Source organism: Chrysochloris asiatica, unplaced genomic scaffold (genome assembly GCF_000296735.1).
Source record: "Chrysochloris asiatica unplaced genomic scaffold, ChrAsi1.0 scaffold00001, whole genome shotgun sequence".
NCBI classification, from domain to species: domain Eukaryota; kingdom Metazoa; phylum Chordata; class Mammalia; order Afrosoricida; family Chrysochloridae; genus Chrysochloris; species Chrysochloris asiatica.
In genome coordinates, this window is record NW_006408519.1 from 35,798,739 (window position 1) to 35,817,281 (window position 18,543).

An 18,543-nucleotide genomic window follows, 5' to 3' on the forward strand; every position below is an offset into this window, starting at 1 on the left:
GCCATCTTGTTTGTTCTCTACAGTCGATTTTTGCCCAAGGTTTCTTCACAATATTCATGGTAATGAAGTCACACTGCTGGACCTTTGTATACATCTGTGATCATCTTCTGAAGGTATATTTGTAGATGTGAAGTTGATGGGTAAAGAGCATAAAAGTGTGGCATTGTGGGATAGCCCTGGACTGAAGGGTCAGTTTGAACCTCAAGGTCGGAAGTTTAAACCCTATACAGGGTTGCTATGAGTCCGAATAGATTTCACAGCACTTAACAACAGCAACCTTTTCAGTCACTGTCTTTTATACCCTGAGTGTACTCTTCCTAACAGTCCAGCTGGGCACTGAAGAAATGTGCAGGGGAAATGGCACAGTCCAAAATGCACAACAAACCAGAAGTCAGAGAACATCTTTGGAATTTTCTGGACAAATCTAGCCTGGTAAATGGATTATTTCTAGTGTCCTGGATCTCCAGAATCTGCTTTTGAAGTGCAGTGATCCAATGTATGATTAGAAAGCAGAACAATTGGGTTACTAAGACAATGTGGTATATGCAGCTGGAATGAGCTCAAGATTTGTAATCAGGTGGCTGACTTTAAGACTCAGCTGTGCTATTTCCTAGCTGGGTTACCTTGAATAAGTTCCTGTAACTTTCTGAGTATATGTGTCCTCCCTCCACCACCAAAGAGATTAACAATATACCTTCTTACAGTGGTAACAGTTGTTAATTCTTGTCAGAAATATTTAAGTAGATCCTAAGTTAGGATGATTGTTGTTGTTGTTGTTAAGTGCCATTGAGTCGATTCCAACCCATACCAACCCTGTGTAGGGTTTCCAAGGAGCTGCTAGTGAGCTTGAACCACTGACCTCGCAGTTCAAATGACTTTGCAGTCTGGTGCATTAGCCCACAGCACCACACCAGGATGATGAACAAATGTTAATTGTAAAAATTACATGCAAACAAGAACAACAGCAACAAAACCGGAGGGAATAGAAACAAATACTGTTAATCAATGATGCATAGGGGGGGATTCTAATCATTGCAATGAAACAAAATATGATAGGTTGAGTGTAAAATGAATCCTTCATGTAAACGAACACTCAATTGACAATAAAAGCTGAAAAAAGAAAAAAAAAAAAAAGCTACATGCATTGAGGATACTCTAGATTCGGTCAACTATGATCTCAGGAAGAACTCCAAATAAGGAAAAAGTCAAAATAATTCACATTGAGATCTCAGATACTATCCCTTGCTCTATCTCCAGTTAAAAATAAATTTTTAAAAATTAGCTTATTTAGAAACACCCTCATGGTATAAATAGATGTGGCCTTAACTCTTCTTGAGGAAGAATTCTTAACCTTTGGCAAGAGATACACATGACAGGGCATGGCCAATAGAACATAGAGTCATTTCCAAGAGGATGTAGGTCTGTAGGGAAAAGTCTTTGTTTCTCAGCAACTGAGTCATAAATCCCAGGAAAAGAATGTTAAAGAAGCAAGATTTAACAAGACAAGCGCTATTTAAACGGAAGGATTACTAACAGAGTTAATATTCTTCTAGACCACCTCTTTCACCTGTACATAACTCAATCCCAGTCCAACTCCTTACAAAGAAATCACTGTATTTTAATGGGTTGTTTGTACGTCTCCTGTTAGACTATCAATTCAAGGTCAGGAGCCGGGCCTTCTCAGTTTAGGATTCTCTGCTGTTAACATGAAAACTGAGTAGAATGGAAGCTCAACAAATGGTTGAATAGATTACATAACATCTGAATAACTTATTAGGATTCAAAATGCATATTCATTAATTCTTGATTTCCTAATTCATTATTTTCTGCCTGGACACATTTTTTGAGGAGATGTACATTTGATACAATCCTCGATTCCAGTTGCTGGGGTGCAGTGATGGACAAATTTAGAAGACTTCTTACTAAGGGAATTTCCAACCCAGGTGGACAATTGCTGCTAATCAAATCATTACACTTCAAGAATATCAATTGTGGTAAATGCCATGAAGAAAAGTTATGGGATTCCTTGATAGGATGTAATTTTCTCACTCTCTCTATACTAGCCAATTTCTATTGAGTCAATTCAGCTCATGGCGACTCCACGTGTGTCCGAGTAGAACTGTCTTTATAGGGTATTTAAGGCACCTCTGGGTGGGGTTGACCCTTCAATCTTTCAATTAACAGTTGAGCGTGTTAATTGTTTGCACTACCAAGGGATTCCCTCAGTATAGCTTAGACTCAAGTTAGATATCAAAGCCAAGAGATAGAAGTGCAAACTATCTCTTAAAAGGTCATTATTTTGAAAAGAGCCAAGATTTCAGTTCAAGGACTAAGGTGTGTGTGACTGAAGCCATGGTACTTTCAATAGCTTCATATGCATGTGAAGGTTGGACAATGAATAAGGGAGATCATAGAGAACTGATGAATTTGAGCTATGGTGTTGGAGAAGAATATTAAAAGTACCATGAACTACCAGAAGAACAAACAAATCTGTGTTGGAAGTGCAACCAGAATTTTCCTTAGAAGCCAAGATGGCCGGACTTCATCTCTCATATTCAGACATATTATCAGGAGAGCCAAGTCCCTGGAGAAGGACATCATGCTTGGTAAAGTGGAGGGTCAACGAAAAAGAGGGAGACCCTCCAACAAGATGGACTGGCACAGTGACTGCAACAATGGGCTCATGCAGAACGATGATTGTGAGGTTGGCACAGAACTGGGCTGGGGGCTTGAGTTCAGTGTGAAAGAGATGCCATGAAAGAAATATTTAGTGACTTTGGAAAAATCAGTCATTGAAAATATTATGGAATACAGTTCTACTCTGACACACCTGGGGTTGCCTCGTGTTGGAGTTGACTCAATGATAACTGGCACTGTCTCATTTAACAAGTTCTGTCTGATTGTAATTAGGATTCTTATTTTAATGATGAGGAAAGTAAAGCTCATAAAATGCAGAGGAGTTACACAAAGTCAAACAGCTAATAGATAATAAATCCAGTCGTCAAATGAAAGCTCCCTGACTCTAAAACTTGAATTCTAAGACCTGCTTACATTGCTATCCCTTCCATGCAGAAACTTCACATTCTATGTAGAATAAATAAATGAATGAACTTATCATCCAGATGGATCTTAATAAATGTTAATTGACTGGGAAACCACAGTTCTTTCTAGTTCTTCTACTAAATTTGATTTTCCACACCAAATGAGGTAGTCAATTGCATGTAACGAACTTGCTGGCCCAGGTTTTTGATACCAGCCAAGTTGGGTGTAGTAATGACGGAGTGAGAAATCAGTGGCAAACCCCTCTCATGCAACATTTTCCCTTCAAGCCAGGAAGCCCTCCTTCCCAGACTTTGTTGCCTTCATTTCATAGGAAAGTGAGTGGCTTGTGATTGATAAACTGTGATTGAAAGAGCCGAAGCCAAGAAACCAGAATCTGGCCCAACACTTGTCCATAGGGGCTGCAAGATTCTGACTATACTTTCTAGACTTGTTAGCTGAGCTTTTCAATGAGGGGATTAGTACAAGGATGGTGTTGGGCATCATTATCTTTTCTTGGCTCCTAATGAAAACAACATCAACAAAAATAACCCAAAGATGATGGATAAAACATCACCTTCAATGCAACTAGGAAATTGTCAGATACTGCCAAATATGGTGATGTCTGGGCTGAGGAGAGGAAGCAAGCTTGAACAGGGTGACCTTGAATAGGATGATAATTACACAAAAAGCAATTGTAAGCACCCTAATATGCCTGTCAACCAGACTTTGAATAAAGCCACAGATGTAGGGTCACAGATAGGGCAAGGATGAGATGGGACTTATTCCTCTGGAGACACCGCTCACCTCTGCAGAACAGCATATAAATGAAGCCATGCCAACCAGCCCTGTCTATTGTTCATAACACTCCTGGCCAAGCAAGACTGATGAGGTAGTTTCATTGTCTCAGTTCTTCTATAATGTCTTGCTGATAGTAGATTCTGAAGGAAAAAAGGATGATGGTGTGGTGGGCAGTGCTGAAGGGCCCACAAGAGCAATTGAAAGCTTGTCCTGTGTTTGGAACTCTGGCTTTGTCTTTTTATGTGATGTGGTGAGGTTGATCTAAGTCAATTTGAGAACAAGTCTTCAGGCATGTGAAGACTGGAGTGTGTTAAAGGTCTGTCCTCAATTCTTACTTTCAGAGTTTCTGTTGATTCAGAAAGTGTCTGAGTCAGCTGACCTACACAATCCCTAGTTATATTTGTGGGCTCTGTGCTTGATGCACATGGATAGTTGATCCATTTCCTAATCAACAGGAGAATTTGTGATGTCATCCTCTCCCTAATGCCTCCTGTGATGCCACCATCTTGAAGACTGCCTTATGGAGTGTGATAGTTGAGGTTTTGTGTCACCTTGGTTGGGCCAGGAGTCTTGGTAATTTAGCAGTTAAGATGTAGTTGTTACCTCCATGTTGATATCTAATATGATATAACCACCCCATGATGTGATCTGATGAAATTATTCTTTGTGTTGTAAATACTCACTTCTATGATGTCAAGATAAGCACTGGACTGTGAACCACAAGGTTCGTGGTTTGAACTCTCCAGCTGCTCTATGGGAGAAAGATAAGGCTTTCTATTCTCATGAAAATGTACAGCCTCAGAAACCCTAGACAGGGTCACCACAAGTCCAAACTGACTCTAAGGCACATAACCACCATCACAACATGATATTTATGAGGTCAGATGAATTCTACAGGATTAGGTTGTTTTTTGAGTCAATCTCTTTTGAGATATAAACGGAGAGAGAATCGAGCAGAAAAAGAGAGCTTGCTACCACCAAGAAAGAAGAGGCAGGAATGGAGTACATCCTTTTGATGTGGGGTCCCTGCTCTGTGAAGCTCCTTTGTTGTTGTTGTTAAGTGCTATCGAGTTAGTTTTGAGTTCTGACTCATAGTGACCCTCTGTAGGATTTCCCAGGAGCTGTTGGTGAACTTGAACCAGTGACCTTGTGTTCCAAACCGACCTTGAGATCAAGTGCTTATCCTATGGCACCACACCACTATGAATCTCCTATATCCAGAGAAAGACTGATGCCATGATGTATGAAGACCTTAAAGGCAGGCTGGGCCTACGGATGGTGAAAGGAGACAAGAACTTTTCTCTAGAGCTGGCGCTCTGAATTTGGACTTCTAGCCTCCTGAACAGTGAGAGAACCAATTTCTGTTTGCTCAGCCATCCATTGGCGATATTTCTGTTCTAGCAGCACCAGAGGACTAAGACATGGAGAAGGAAGCAGCTCAGGATGCCCACAGAACTAAGAGTCATTGAGACTTTGGTGGTGACTGTTCCTTCTCCTAGAGGTATCTGGCGCACAAAGCTACCTTGTGCCTTGATGGAAAACCTGTGCTGGGGCAAGAAGGGGACAAGACTTTTATAGTAACCACAAGTCTTTAAACATTGGCCATTGTGATGATTTCCAGAGAACCGGTCACCAGAGCTATGGGCATCTGCTTCTCATCCATTTACTCTGAGTATAAGGCAATCTGTATTCTGATCCCATCTTCATTCTCCTGATAGTGGCTTAAGGGATCAGCCCTTGTAGGGATCAAAATTATGCAGCAACAACGCTAACTTTCTGTGATTAATATTTTTCAGGAGTTTTGTTAAGGGATTTACATGCATTATCACATTTAAAGCTACAAGGAAGGTTTTGTGTCTGTACGTGTGCTTAATTTCTTACGTAGAACAAATGAGGCAAAGAGAGTCTAAATGAGTTAGTTGCTCACAAGTGAATGAGTGGTTGAGCTGGAGAAGTCTACAACTGTTTGAGTCTACAACTGAACCCTTTCTATTCCAGGTAACACTGATGCCTCAGTTATTGGAGAAGATCTGAGATCATCTGGACTTCTCTAACACCACTGGAATTAGGATAATCTGGTCTTGAACTCTGTACTCTTCTCATGATAAGTATGTGCTTTGGGAGACTTCTGCTCTTTTGTTTTATTTTTCTTTGTACTTTTTCTTTATCTCTTAGCTGGGGAAACGATGGTGGTGGTAGTGGAGATTGTGTGCCAAGTCATAGCCACCCTGTATAGTGGTCCTCAGGTGGTAAATCCTTGTGGGTGCAGAAAGTTCCCATCTTTCTCTCCTGAAGCGGCTGGTATATTCAAACTGATGACCTTTTAGATAGCAGTCCAACTCATAACCCACTATGCTACCAAAGCTCCTTAATTGGGGTAATTTCTTGTTATTGTTAAGTGCTGTCAAGTTGGTTCCAACCCATAGCCAACCTGTATAGCATTTCTGAAGAGTGGCTGGTAAGCTGGAACTGCCAACCTTGAGGTTCAAACCTACACTGCAGTCCAGCACATTAACCCACAACACCACACCAGGACTCCAATTGGGGTAATAGTAGGGAACAATAGGTTCCATCCATAGAGTTGTTATGGGAATGGATACAAATGACTGGTAAGGACCTCCAGGGTCTTATAGTTTAGGAGGGTCTCCTAGGAGAGAAAGGTATTCATTCAGCTAGTTCTTGAAGAAGGCAGACTGTGATCACAACCAAAATGGATCGATTTTTCCTGGAATGAAAACGTTTCTCTTCAATCATTGTATTAATGGAAGAGGTGGGCTTGATTATGCACTGGACTTCAGTGTGCCTCTGGGAATGAGTCAATGTACAGATCTGACATTAGAACTGAATTGTGGCCAAATGTAGGTAAGCACAATGGAGTTGCCAGGAAGAACATTTTTAGTCATGACCGTATGAGGAAAGAGCTTACTGGGTTCACAATTCAGGGGAGAATCGAAAGACCAAGAATAGAGTTCACTACTTAGTAGGCTAGGAAAAATGATTGGGAAAAGTGAAAGAAAAAAATAGAGAAAGAATGAAAGTAGAGGAAAGCATATGGAGGGACTGAAAGAAGAGAAGATTAGAGGGAAGAGGAAATGACTGAAAAAAATTAGGAGAAAATAAACACAATAGTAAAGAAAAGGATGGAGAGAAGAGGAAGAGAAGAGAATGGAGGTGAATTTTAAAAGAAAGAAAGGGAAACAATGAGAAGACTTTCTTTCCAAATTAAAGAACCTACTGTGTGCTGATCATGCTGCTAACTGCTAGGTAGGGGAAGTACTTTGGTCTTGTGAATCCTTCCAGAAGCCCTTTAAAGGCAAAGCTGTCTCTCCATGTAGAATCTTTATCTTGTTATTGACTCTCTGAACTTCATCCTAATCCTACTTTACATGTGAACAAGTGATTCATTTCCAAGCCCAACAGTTTGAATGGGTTGAATGCACGAATTCTCCTTTGTCAACGCTTTCTCCTTCATCTTCCTTCCTTATTTATTTAACAATACTTAGTGAACATTGCTTAGGGACCAGGCATTTTTCTAAGTGTTTTTAATAATTAGTGAAGAGACTTCTGAGAAGCTTTCATTCTATATTGTGTGTGACGGGGAAAGGAGCATCAGCATCAGCACCATTATGTTTGATGTGCCTTTCTTCCTTAAGAGTTTGCAAAGGAGTTTTACATTGTTACCTCATTGTGTGCTCCCAGTACGCCTGTTGAAGCAGAGGTTTCTCTCTTCACCTTAAAGGTAGGAAAACTAAGGTTTAAACAGGGGAAATGATAGCTCTGAAACCGAAATACTAAACCCTTTGTCATCGAGTTGATGCTTACTCATAGCGGCTCCATGGGACAGAATAGAATTGTTTATTGTTTTCAAGGCTATAAATTCTTAAGGAACATCTTTCTTCTATGGAGTGGCTGGTGGGATTGAACCAGTTAACAGTCAGGTGCTTTAACCATGGCACCACCAGGGTTCCCTATTGACCACTCTGTCACATAATTATTTACTAAGAGATCTAAGACTAGAAGTCAGTCTCACTCTTTGCCCAGCACCCTTTCTACTGTAGACATGGGGGAAGGTCAATGTGGCTGACATAGATCTGAACAAGATTATTGCATTATAATTCCAAAACAGAATAGTGTGCAGTGGTTGAGAACAGTCCTGGGTCCAAATCTCTGCCACTTCTTAGCTGTTTGACCTTGGACAATGACCTAACCTTCCTGAGTTTCAGCTTTCTCCTATGCAACTTAGGGATTATAGTAGGCTCAACCTTACTATGCTTCTGGAAGGATTAAATAAAACAATGAATGGAAAATGCTGTGGTTCCAAGTCCACTGCCTATCCTACAGAGCCACCAAGCACTCCAATAAATAGTAGCTGCTATCATTATTATTAATGTTATTATTGCAGATACTGCTGCTCTTTCTTTTGGGCACTGGAGTATGGCCGAGAAGGCAGCTCAGGGCAAATGCATGCTGTGTCCTCAGATACCCTACTAGATGATGACTTCTTTGCCTGACATTCACTTCACTGGGCACCTGCCCAGGTCTGCTCCAGCCAAGGGAATTGGCTGCCACTTGACCTGACATTGTATAAGGAGGGCTCGAGCCATGCCAGCTACAACTCCCTGGGGTCACATTCCACCAGGTCAGAACTCTTGAAGATCTTTTCTGAGGACACAGAGTGGAGAAACCAATGGGAAATAGCTCAGATGTGTTTTGCATGTTTGTGTACGATGTCAAAACCTGCTGGAGATGGAGTTGGTCAAAGAAAAATAAGGAGAAAGAGAACAACATGGCCAGAGACCACATGTCCACAGGATCTTAGCTTTCCTAATCAGTGAATTAGCCATGTCCTTTGGGAAACTCTGGCCCTTGTGAAATTGACCTTGATGGGACCTTAATCTGAAATGGGAATGATCAAAAAATTGTGGTCAGACAAGCTAGGTACTTATATAAAAGTGGAATATAATTACATTGTTAAAATCTCCATACAGGATGCCTATGATCACCTCTGCTGTAGAAATGAGAAAGCTGAGACTTGGAGTGTTTAAGTATCATGTCCATTTTAAGATGGTTTAAACCTAGTTTTGTCTCTTCTCTCTCTTCTAGGGTGGTCTCATCCGATCATGTGCATTTCTTGCCATCGACTGGTGAACAGAGGCCCTGAGTAGTTGCCATGCTCAACAGCCAACTGAAAGGTTGGAGGTTTGAGTCCACCAGAGGCACCTCGGAAGAAATTATGGAGCAGGGTGCTACTACGACACGCATGGGGTCGCTATGAATTACAGTTCACTGAAAGACAACGGTTCTTTTCTTTTTTAATTTTAATATGGTGAAAACCACAAAATTCTTATTTTTGTCCTTGTCTCTTCTCTGAAGTCTGTACTCACTCCTGTGTCTAAATGCTTACTTTGCACTTCTACACGGATGTCTAATAACCATCTAGGACTCATTAGGTCCAAACAGAATTCTAGAGTTCCCTTCCTGATAATCCCATAAATTTGGTCATCCCCAGACCTCCACATTCCACTGAATGTCACCATATATATCCACTTCCTGCAGCCCAAACCCAGGGAGCCTCCAGGAATTTATAGATTCCCACCTCCCCTATATTCACTTTGTCAATGAGAACGTTTACCTCTGTCTGGCAAACATTTGACAGCTCTGTCTACTTTGCTCTAAATAAACCCAAACCATCCTAGTCTAAGCCCCTATCCTCACCCACCTGAGGGACAGCAATCACTTCCTAACTGGTTTTCCATGTCTTACTGCAATCCACTCTCTACAGCACCAATAAGATCCTTCTCTAGTCTGTTTACCATCCTCAGTTGGCTTCTAAAAGTAAAGGCCAAGCTCCCTTCACAGAAACTAGAAGACCCTTCATGAGCTGTTTCCTGTCTATTCCTGGATTGCATCTCCCACTATTCTCTCTCTGGTACACTGCAATCCAAACTGGCTTTCTTGTTGTTCCTTAAACTTCCCAAGTTCTTGTCTTTGTTACGGCCTGTGTATGAATGCCTCCCTTTAGCTAACTTCCTCTGGCCCAAGATCTGCACTTCCTGAGAGCTTCTTCTTCCTACTCACTGCCATGTCTGTAATGCTGAGCATGGGATTGGATATAAAATTATTGTTGCTAAGCATCGTAGGTGCTCCATAAATGCTAGCAGATTACGACTGCCATTTTGAAACCTCAATGCTTACTGTAGCCAAGAAAGTCAAATGGGTATGTGAACATGCCCTAAATATTGTCCCATACCCAAAAGTAGCATTTTTGAAAAGTCTTTTTTGTTTTTTACTTATCGAGGGTAAATTTTTGAAGCCACGAAAATGGAAAGCGAAGGTTGTATTCTCTCAGCATTCTGATCTTAATCTGGTAAACCACGGTGCGGATGGCAAAAACAATTTGCAACTCACAAACAAGATGCCATAAACAAGTGTGTGTCTCTGCTGAGTGTTTTTTCTTGGGTGGGGAGCTCTGGCACGGCAGGGTCTTGGCTTGTATTGACAACTGGTCTCATTTGCTTCTCTCAGCCCTCAGTCTCAGCACATCCCTCTTTCCCCTGACTTCTAGAAGCTTCTTTCTTTCTGTTTATTCATTCCTTGTCCAAAACGGACCCATCCACAGTTCAGTTTGTACTCCACTCTCATCTTGGCAGCTGGTTGAGCAGAACAGATAACTCTGGGCTAAAATACTGGCTTCAGTTCTTACTAGACAAGTCATGTTGAGCAAATGGTTTGGCTTCACAAAATCTAAGTGTTCTCATATGTAGAGTGGGTAAAACAGCAGTATTGCCCTCACAGAGGCATGGTAAGTGATGAAGGACCAGTGTGTGGGAAGTCATTGGAACCATGGCCCGTGCTCACTGGCTCAGGACTTGGCCACTCTGTCCTTTCTGTGCTAATCTTAATTGACCTTTTCCAAAACTTTTTGAATCTTGGGTGTTCAACTCTTTGATTTGAAATATAAACAGATTCTGTTTGAAATCACAGGTGTTTCCCATGTGTGGGTCCTTCTCTTCTACCAAAAGGTCAGTTTTTTGACAGTGTTTGACAGCAGGGAACATATGACACAGAAGGACAAGAATACTTCTTACCTTTTCTTTGAGGTTGCTTCAAGACCTAGATTAGTAATAACTGCCAGAGCGCTTTATGTTTGGTTCTGCTACTACTGTTACTATTATTAAGGTTCCGTGATTTCTTTTGCTATTACTCTTACTTCTGTTGTTTCTACAGCTATTACTAACACTAGAACACAAAACAAAACCTGTTGCTGTTGAGTTGATTCCTGCTCATGGAGAGCCTGTAGGAAAGAGTAGAACTGTCCCATAGGACTTCCAAGGTTGTCAATCTTTAGGGAAGAAGACTGCCATGTCTTTCTCCCCCAGAGCAGTGAGTTTGAACTGCCAACCTTTTTAGTTAGTGCTTGAGTGTTTAGCCACTGCATCACACTAGCTAACATTTCTGGACTACCTACTATGTGTTAGGCAATAGTGTATGCACTTCACTTTTGGTATTGCCATTAACAAGCACATTAGTCCTTGTAGGAGGCTATTGTGCATAGCAATTAGCAATGAGAGTTGGAAGTCAATCTTCTTGGCTTTGAATCTTTGAATCGCCATGATTACTAACTGTGTATTTCTAGAAACGTGACTCAACTATGCTGTGTCTTAACTGTTGTAAAATGTTGCTGTTAGGTGCTGTCAAGTCAATTTTTGACCCACAGCAACCCCATATGACAGAGCAGAATGGGCCCATACGGTTGGCTAGGGTGGCATCTTTACAAAAACAAGATGGTCGTGTCTGTCTCCAACATAGCCCCTAGATGGGTTCCAACCACCAACTTTTCAGTTAGCAGATGAGCACTTGACTGTGGTGCCACCAGGGCTCCAATCTTAACACAGGGATAGCAATGACTGAATAAAATCAGTAAAATAATGCAAATGAAAGTCTTTAGAAACCTCTGTAGTGTGACCGGTGTTTAATAAGAACTGGAGTGATTGTTGATAGTAGAGCACACTTTCTGCTGCATTGAGCATCACTTGTCCCCCTCCCCTGCAGCCCTCCCTTGTGCACTCTAGCACTGCGCCATCTGCACATCTAGCGCATATCCAATAGAATTGTTAGTTTTTCACTTCCTGGATTCCCCCACTGGCCTGGAAACTTGTTTACGGCACAGAAATTAGCCTCGTTCACTGCGCTAGCCAGATCCCCCAGCACCACTTTGTCACATGCGTACGTATCAAATGGGAACCTGTTGAATAGAAACAGGATTGAAGTCTTTAATGTGTTCTCTGAACCAAGTTGTATGCTAGCTTGACAACCTGACAAAATGGAAAACAGTTCTCTCTCCTCTCCTTCCTTTATTCTTTATTCTATCATGCAGTGATACAACTTTTTCCATTTCTTCTATAAAGAGACTGAGATTGATGATGGTAAGGCACTTGGTGAAGGTCAGGCAGCTTCTGTGTGGAGGGGTCAGCATCTAGGACCTTGGTCTCATCATTCTTTGTTAGTTGTTGTTAGGTGCCATTGAATTGGTACCAACTCATAGCAGCCACATGCACAACAAATAAAACAAGACACTGCCCGGTCCTGTGTCAACTTCACAACTGTTGCTATGTCTGAGCTCAGTGCTGCTGCCACTGTGCCAATCCATCTCATTGGGGGTCTTCCTCTTTTTCTCCTACGCTCCACCTTAACAAACATGATATCCTTCTCCAGGACTGGACCCTCCTGATAACATGTCTGAAGTATGAGAGACGAAGTCTGACCATCTAGGCTTCCAAGGAGCACTCTGGCTGTACTTCTTCCAACACAGATCTGTTTGTTCTTTTGGCACTCCATGGTACTTTCAGTATTCTTCTCTAAAACCATGACTCAAATGCATCAATTCTTCTATGATCTTCCTTTTTTCATGTCCAACTTTCAAAAGAATATGAGGTTATTGATAATACCATGGCTTGGATCAGGCACACCTTAGTCCTCAAACTGACATCTTTGCTTTTGAACACTTAAAAGAGGTTGGGGGTAGCAGATTTGCCTAATGCAATATGTGGTTTGATTTTTTGACTGCTGTTTCCATGAGTGTTGATGGTTAATCTAAGCAAAACGAAGTCTTTGACAACTTTAACTTTTCTCCATTTATCTTGATGTAGTTTATTGGTCCAGTGGTGAGGATTTTTGTTTCCTTTACATTGAGATGCAAGCCATACTGAAGGCTCTGGTCTTTGATCTTTATTGGTAAGTATTTTAAGTCCTCTTTGCCTTCAGAAAGTAGGGTTGTATCATGTGCATATTGCAGGTGTGTTAATAAGTCTTCCTGTAATCCTGATGCCACATTTTTCTTTATATAATCCAGCCTCTCCAATTATTTGCTCAGCATACAGGTTGAATAAGTATGGTGAAAAAATTTAACCCTGTCGCACACCTTTCCTAACTTTAAACCATTTGGTGCGCCCTTGTTCTATTTGAACAACTGCCTCTTGGTCCATGTACAGGTTCCTCATAAGCATAATAAAGTTCAGGAATACTCATCTTCTGCAATGTTTTCCATAGCTTTCCATGATCCACACAATTGAAAGTCTTTGTACAGTCAACATGATGATTGTGGTTAAGTGCCGTTGAGTCCATTCTGATGCATAGCAACCTTGTATAAGATTTCCAAGGAGCAGCTGGTGAGCTTGAATTGCTGACTTTGCAGTCCAGTGCATTAACCCACAATGCCACACCAGGACACCTGCATAGTCAACAAAGCACAGGAAAATATCTTTCTGGTATTCTCTGCTTTCAGCCAAGATTCATCTGACATCAGCAATGGTATCACTTTTTCCATGTTCTCTTCTGAGTCTGGCTTGAACCTCTGGAAGTTCTCTGTCAATGTATGGTTGTAGCTGTGTTTTTTTGTTTGTTTGTTTGTTTTGTTTTTATTATCTTTAACAACATTTAACTTGCATGGGATATTAATGAAGTTGTCTGATGATTTCTGCATTCCATTGGGTCACCTGTATTTGGATTGCATACAAATACTGACCTCTTCCAGTCTGTTGGCCAGGTAGTTGTCTTCCAAATTTATTGGCATAGATGAGTGAGTAACTTCAGTGCTGCATCAGTTTGTTGAAAGATTACAATTTGTATTTCAGTAATTCCTAGTGCCTTGTTCTTTATCAATGCCTTCAATGAACCTTGTACTTCTTCCTTCAGGATCAAGAGATCATATGCTACCTCTTGAAATGGTTGAACAGTGACCATTTCCTTTTGGTACAGTGACTCTGTATATCTTTCCATCTTCTTTTGATGCTTCTACATCATTCAATAATTTCCAAATAGAATCCTTCAATATTTCAAGTCAAGGTTTGAATTTTTTCTTCAATTTTCTCATCTTGAGAAATGCTGAGCATTTTCTTCGCATTTAGTTTTATAACTCGAAGTCTTTGCACATATCATTATAATATTTGACTTTGTCTTCTCAGGCCTACCTTTGAAATTTCTGTTCCGCTTTTGCACCTCTTCACTTTTTCCATTTGATTTAGTATCTCTAAGCTGGAGAGCAAATTTCAGAATCTCTTCTGACATCCATGTTGGTCTTTTTCTTTTTTCCTGTCTTCTCAATGACCTGTTGGCTTTCTTTCTATACAATGTTCTTGATGTCATTCCACAACTTTTCTGGTCTTCAGACTTTTGTGTTTAATGCATCAAATGTATTCTTCAGATGATCTCTGAATTCATGTAGGATATTTTCAAGGTCATATTTTGGCTCTCATGGATTTGTTTTAATTTTCTTCAGCTTCAGCCCAAATTTGCAAATGAGCAATTGATAGTCTGTTCCATAGTGTGTACCTGATCTTGTTTTGGCTGATGATATGGAGCTTTTCCACCATCTCTTTCCACATATGTTGTCAATTTGGTTTCTCTATATTCCATCTGGTGAGGTCCATGTTTATAGTCATCTTTTATGTTGTTTAAAAAAGGTATTTGTAATGAAGAAGTCATTGGTCTTGAAAAATTCAATCATGTGATCTCCAGCATCATTTCTATTACCAAGGACATATTTTCCATCTACTGATTTTTCCTATTTATTTCCAACCTTCACATCCCAATCATCAGTAATTATGGATACATCTTGATTGCATGGCTGATCAATTTCAGATGTGGAATAATGGATATCATTGCTGATATCAGATGGATCTTGGATGAAAGCAGAGAATACCAGAAAGATGTTTACTTGTGCTTTATTGACTATGCAAATGTTTTTGGTTGTGTGGATCATAACAAGCTATGGACAACATTACAGAGAATGAGTATTCTGGAACACTTAATTGTGCTCACGAGGAACCTGTACATAGACCAAAAGGCAGTTGTTCAAACAGAACAAGGAAACACAGGATGGTTTAAAATAGGAAAGGTGTGCACTAGTATTGTATTCTTTCACCATACTTATTCAATATTTATGCTGAGCAGATGATCTGAGAATCTGGATTGTATGAAGAAAAATTTGACATCAGGACTGGAGGTAGGCTCATTAACAACCTGTGATATGCAGATAATACAACCTTACTTGCTGAAAGAAAAGAGGACTTAAAATACTTACTGATTAACATCAAAGACCACAGTCTTCGGTATGGGTTGAACCTGAATGTAAAGAAAACTAAAATCTTCACCACTGGACCAATAAGCAATATCTGTATAGATGGAGAAAAGATGACAGTTGTCAAAGACTTTATTTTGCTTGGATCAACCATCAACATTCATGGAAGCAGTAGTCAAGAAATCAAATTGCATATTGCTTTAGGTAAGCCTGCTGCACAAGACCTCTTTAAAAGTGCTGAAGAGCAAAGATGTCAGCTTGAGGACTAAGGTGCACCTGGTCTAAACCATGGTCTAGTCAATAACCTCATATGCTTGTAAAAGTTGGACAGTGAATAAGGAAGACCATAAAAGAACTGATGCATTTGAGTTATGGTGTTGGAGGAGACTATGAAAAGTAAAATGAACTGCCAGAAGAACAAACAAATACGTCTTGGAAGAAGTACAGCCAGAGTACTTTTTAAAAACCAGGATGGCCAGACTTCATCTCTCATTCTTCAGACATGTTATCAGGAGTGACCAGTCCCTGGGGAAGGACATTATGCTTGGTAAAGTGGAATGCCAGCAAGAAAGATGAAGATCCCCAATGAGACGGACTGACACAGTGGTAGCAGTAATAGGCTCAAGTAGAGCAACGATTGTGAGATTGGCACAGTACTGGATCACTAGTGTTTCTATGAGTCAGATCTGACTCAATAGCACCTAACAACAGTCTTGTGGTTAAATGCTGTCAAGTCGGCTCTGACTCATCGTGACCCTGTATAGTGTTTCCGCTGCTGTAAATCATTGTGGGAGCAGAAAATCTCAACTTTTTGCCAAGTAGCAGCTGGTGGACTCAAACTGTGCACCTTACTGTTCACAGTCCAGAATACTGGTAGACTAAGTTGCAACTTGGGAAACTCAGTGAATAGTCTTGGATGATGAGACTTGTACTATCTCTGTACTTTATGATAGCATCTTGGTGTCGATAGAAATAGAAAAAGAAACAGAAACCTTACAAGACACGCTGAGCATGCCCAACTCTTTGAATCAGTGAAAACGTCATGAAGTCTCTGTGATAGGAAACTACCTGATTCCAAGCATTTGGGCTCCTGGCTGTCCACTGAATTGGTGATATGGCTGATGCACATCAGTGTGGGGAAATTGGCTGTTAATTTTTATGAGCACGTTTTTATTGAAAGAGTGCTGTTCCTAATTTGATTGTGGTATATGTACGTAGTTTTCAAAAGTATGTAAAGTGTTTTTTCTAGCTGGAGATCAATTTTCTAGGTTAAACACTCAAAATATTGCAGATGTAATATATTACACACACATCTTCATTATAAAATGTAATGAAATCAACCATATACAGTAGCAGAAAGTTTAGAAAAGAAAGACAATGAGAACTGTGAAATTGTCCTTGGTCCCATGGCTTAAACACAATTATTCTTCATATGTTGGTGATTTCTCCTTCTACAGCACTTCCCATTTATTTCAAAAATTTCATTTGTTATAATAGCATTCATATCATCCCCTGTTTTCCCTTAGTGTTTTAAAATAATAATTTTCATTATTATTATAATATTCATAAGCACAATATTTAAGAGCTCTGGTAGTGTAAGGGTTATGAATTGGGTTGAGAACTGTAAGGTCAGCAGTTCAAAACTACCAGCTGTCCCATGGGAGACAGATGAGGCTTTCTGCTCCTGTAAAGATTTACAGCCTCGGAAACCCTGTTCAGGGTCGCTATGGATCGGAACCGACTCCACAATATATAACCAAACAAACAACCACAATACCTAAATAGTTAAATACTAGAACCATTGTTGTAGCTGAATGCCAATTTCCCAGTGTTTACTATTGAAATGACTTATTATATTTAATTGTGATTTTTAGAGTCAAGGATGAAGGGGCATGGGAATACAGGCTCTCCTTTGCCATTAGCTAGACTTCCTAATGTTGTCCCATTGTTTGACTTGGGTTTCATGGGCTTCAGTATTTGAAGATGAAAATTGTTCTAAAGTCTTAACTTCTTGGTGGAGGTAGATGAGTGATCACCTGAGTCAGTTATTTAAGTTTGTAGGTACAGAGATGGAGGCCTTTAAGGTATATGGAGGTGGACTGAGGTGGGAAGGTGTGTGCCGATTTTAGAAACAGGAAAGAGACATGTGTGGCAAGAGAGAGAGGGCTAGGATATAAAGAAAGAGGAACATGGGTGGGGTGGAGGACAGCCCATGGAAAGCTTTATGGTTCTTAGAAAGGACTTGAGCTTCTAGTTTGATGAGGTGGAGAGTCAGTGGAGAGCTTCAGATAGAGAAGTGGCATGCTCTGATTTATCACTCTGCTACTGTGGATAGAATGTGTGTATGTGTGTTGGGGCTAGTGATGACAAGAATGGAAACAGGGAGAACATCGCCAGCAACTGTAGGTGTAGAGGCAAGAGACTATGGTGACTTAGGCCAGAGCGGTAGCATAAAGAGGGTCAGAAGTGGTGAGTTTCGGAGTGTATTGTAAAGATGGAGGTGGTAAGACTTGCTGATAGATTAAATGTGGAACATGACACAGAAAGTGTAGTCAAGGATGACTCCCTGTTTTCTGGAGTAAATGACTAGATAACTGGTCTTTCCATAAATGGACACTGGGAAGACCAGGAGGAACAGATCAGGGGTGGAAAGGATGAAGGAGGAGGTCAAAATCAATAGTTCAATCATAACTCAATGGGGAATATGATAAGTCTGAGATGTTAATCAAGCATTCAAATGAAGCTGTCAAGATAGTTATTGGTTATACAAAAATAAAGTGCAGGAGAGAGGTACAGAGATAAAAATGTGCAGGTTTTGAGTGTTGGATGATGTTAGACGTCATGAGACAGGATGAGATCATCTATGAACTGATGTAGATGAGTAAGTGAAATGGTCCAAGGGCTCCTTTCTAAAGAGAAAAGGAGAAGCCAGCAAAGGGAACCAAAAGACAGCATGAGAGAGCTGTTTAATGGCTGCATTCCTTTCCTAATTTAGGGAGGAACTGTTGTTTTACTTCACCACTCCATTAAGGAAGGACTTTAGGTTGTTTCCCAAAACATCCTATCCACCCCTATCAACACGTCCTTGTCTTCTCCTGGCTTTTACACAGACATGTACTCTATGT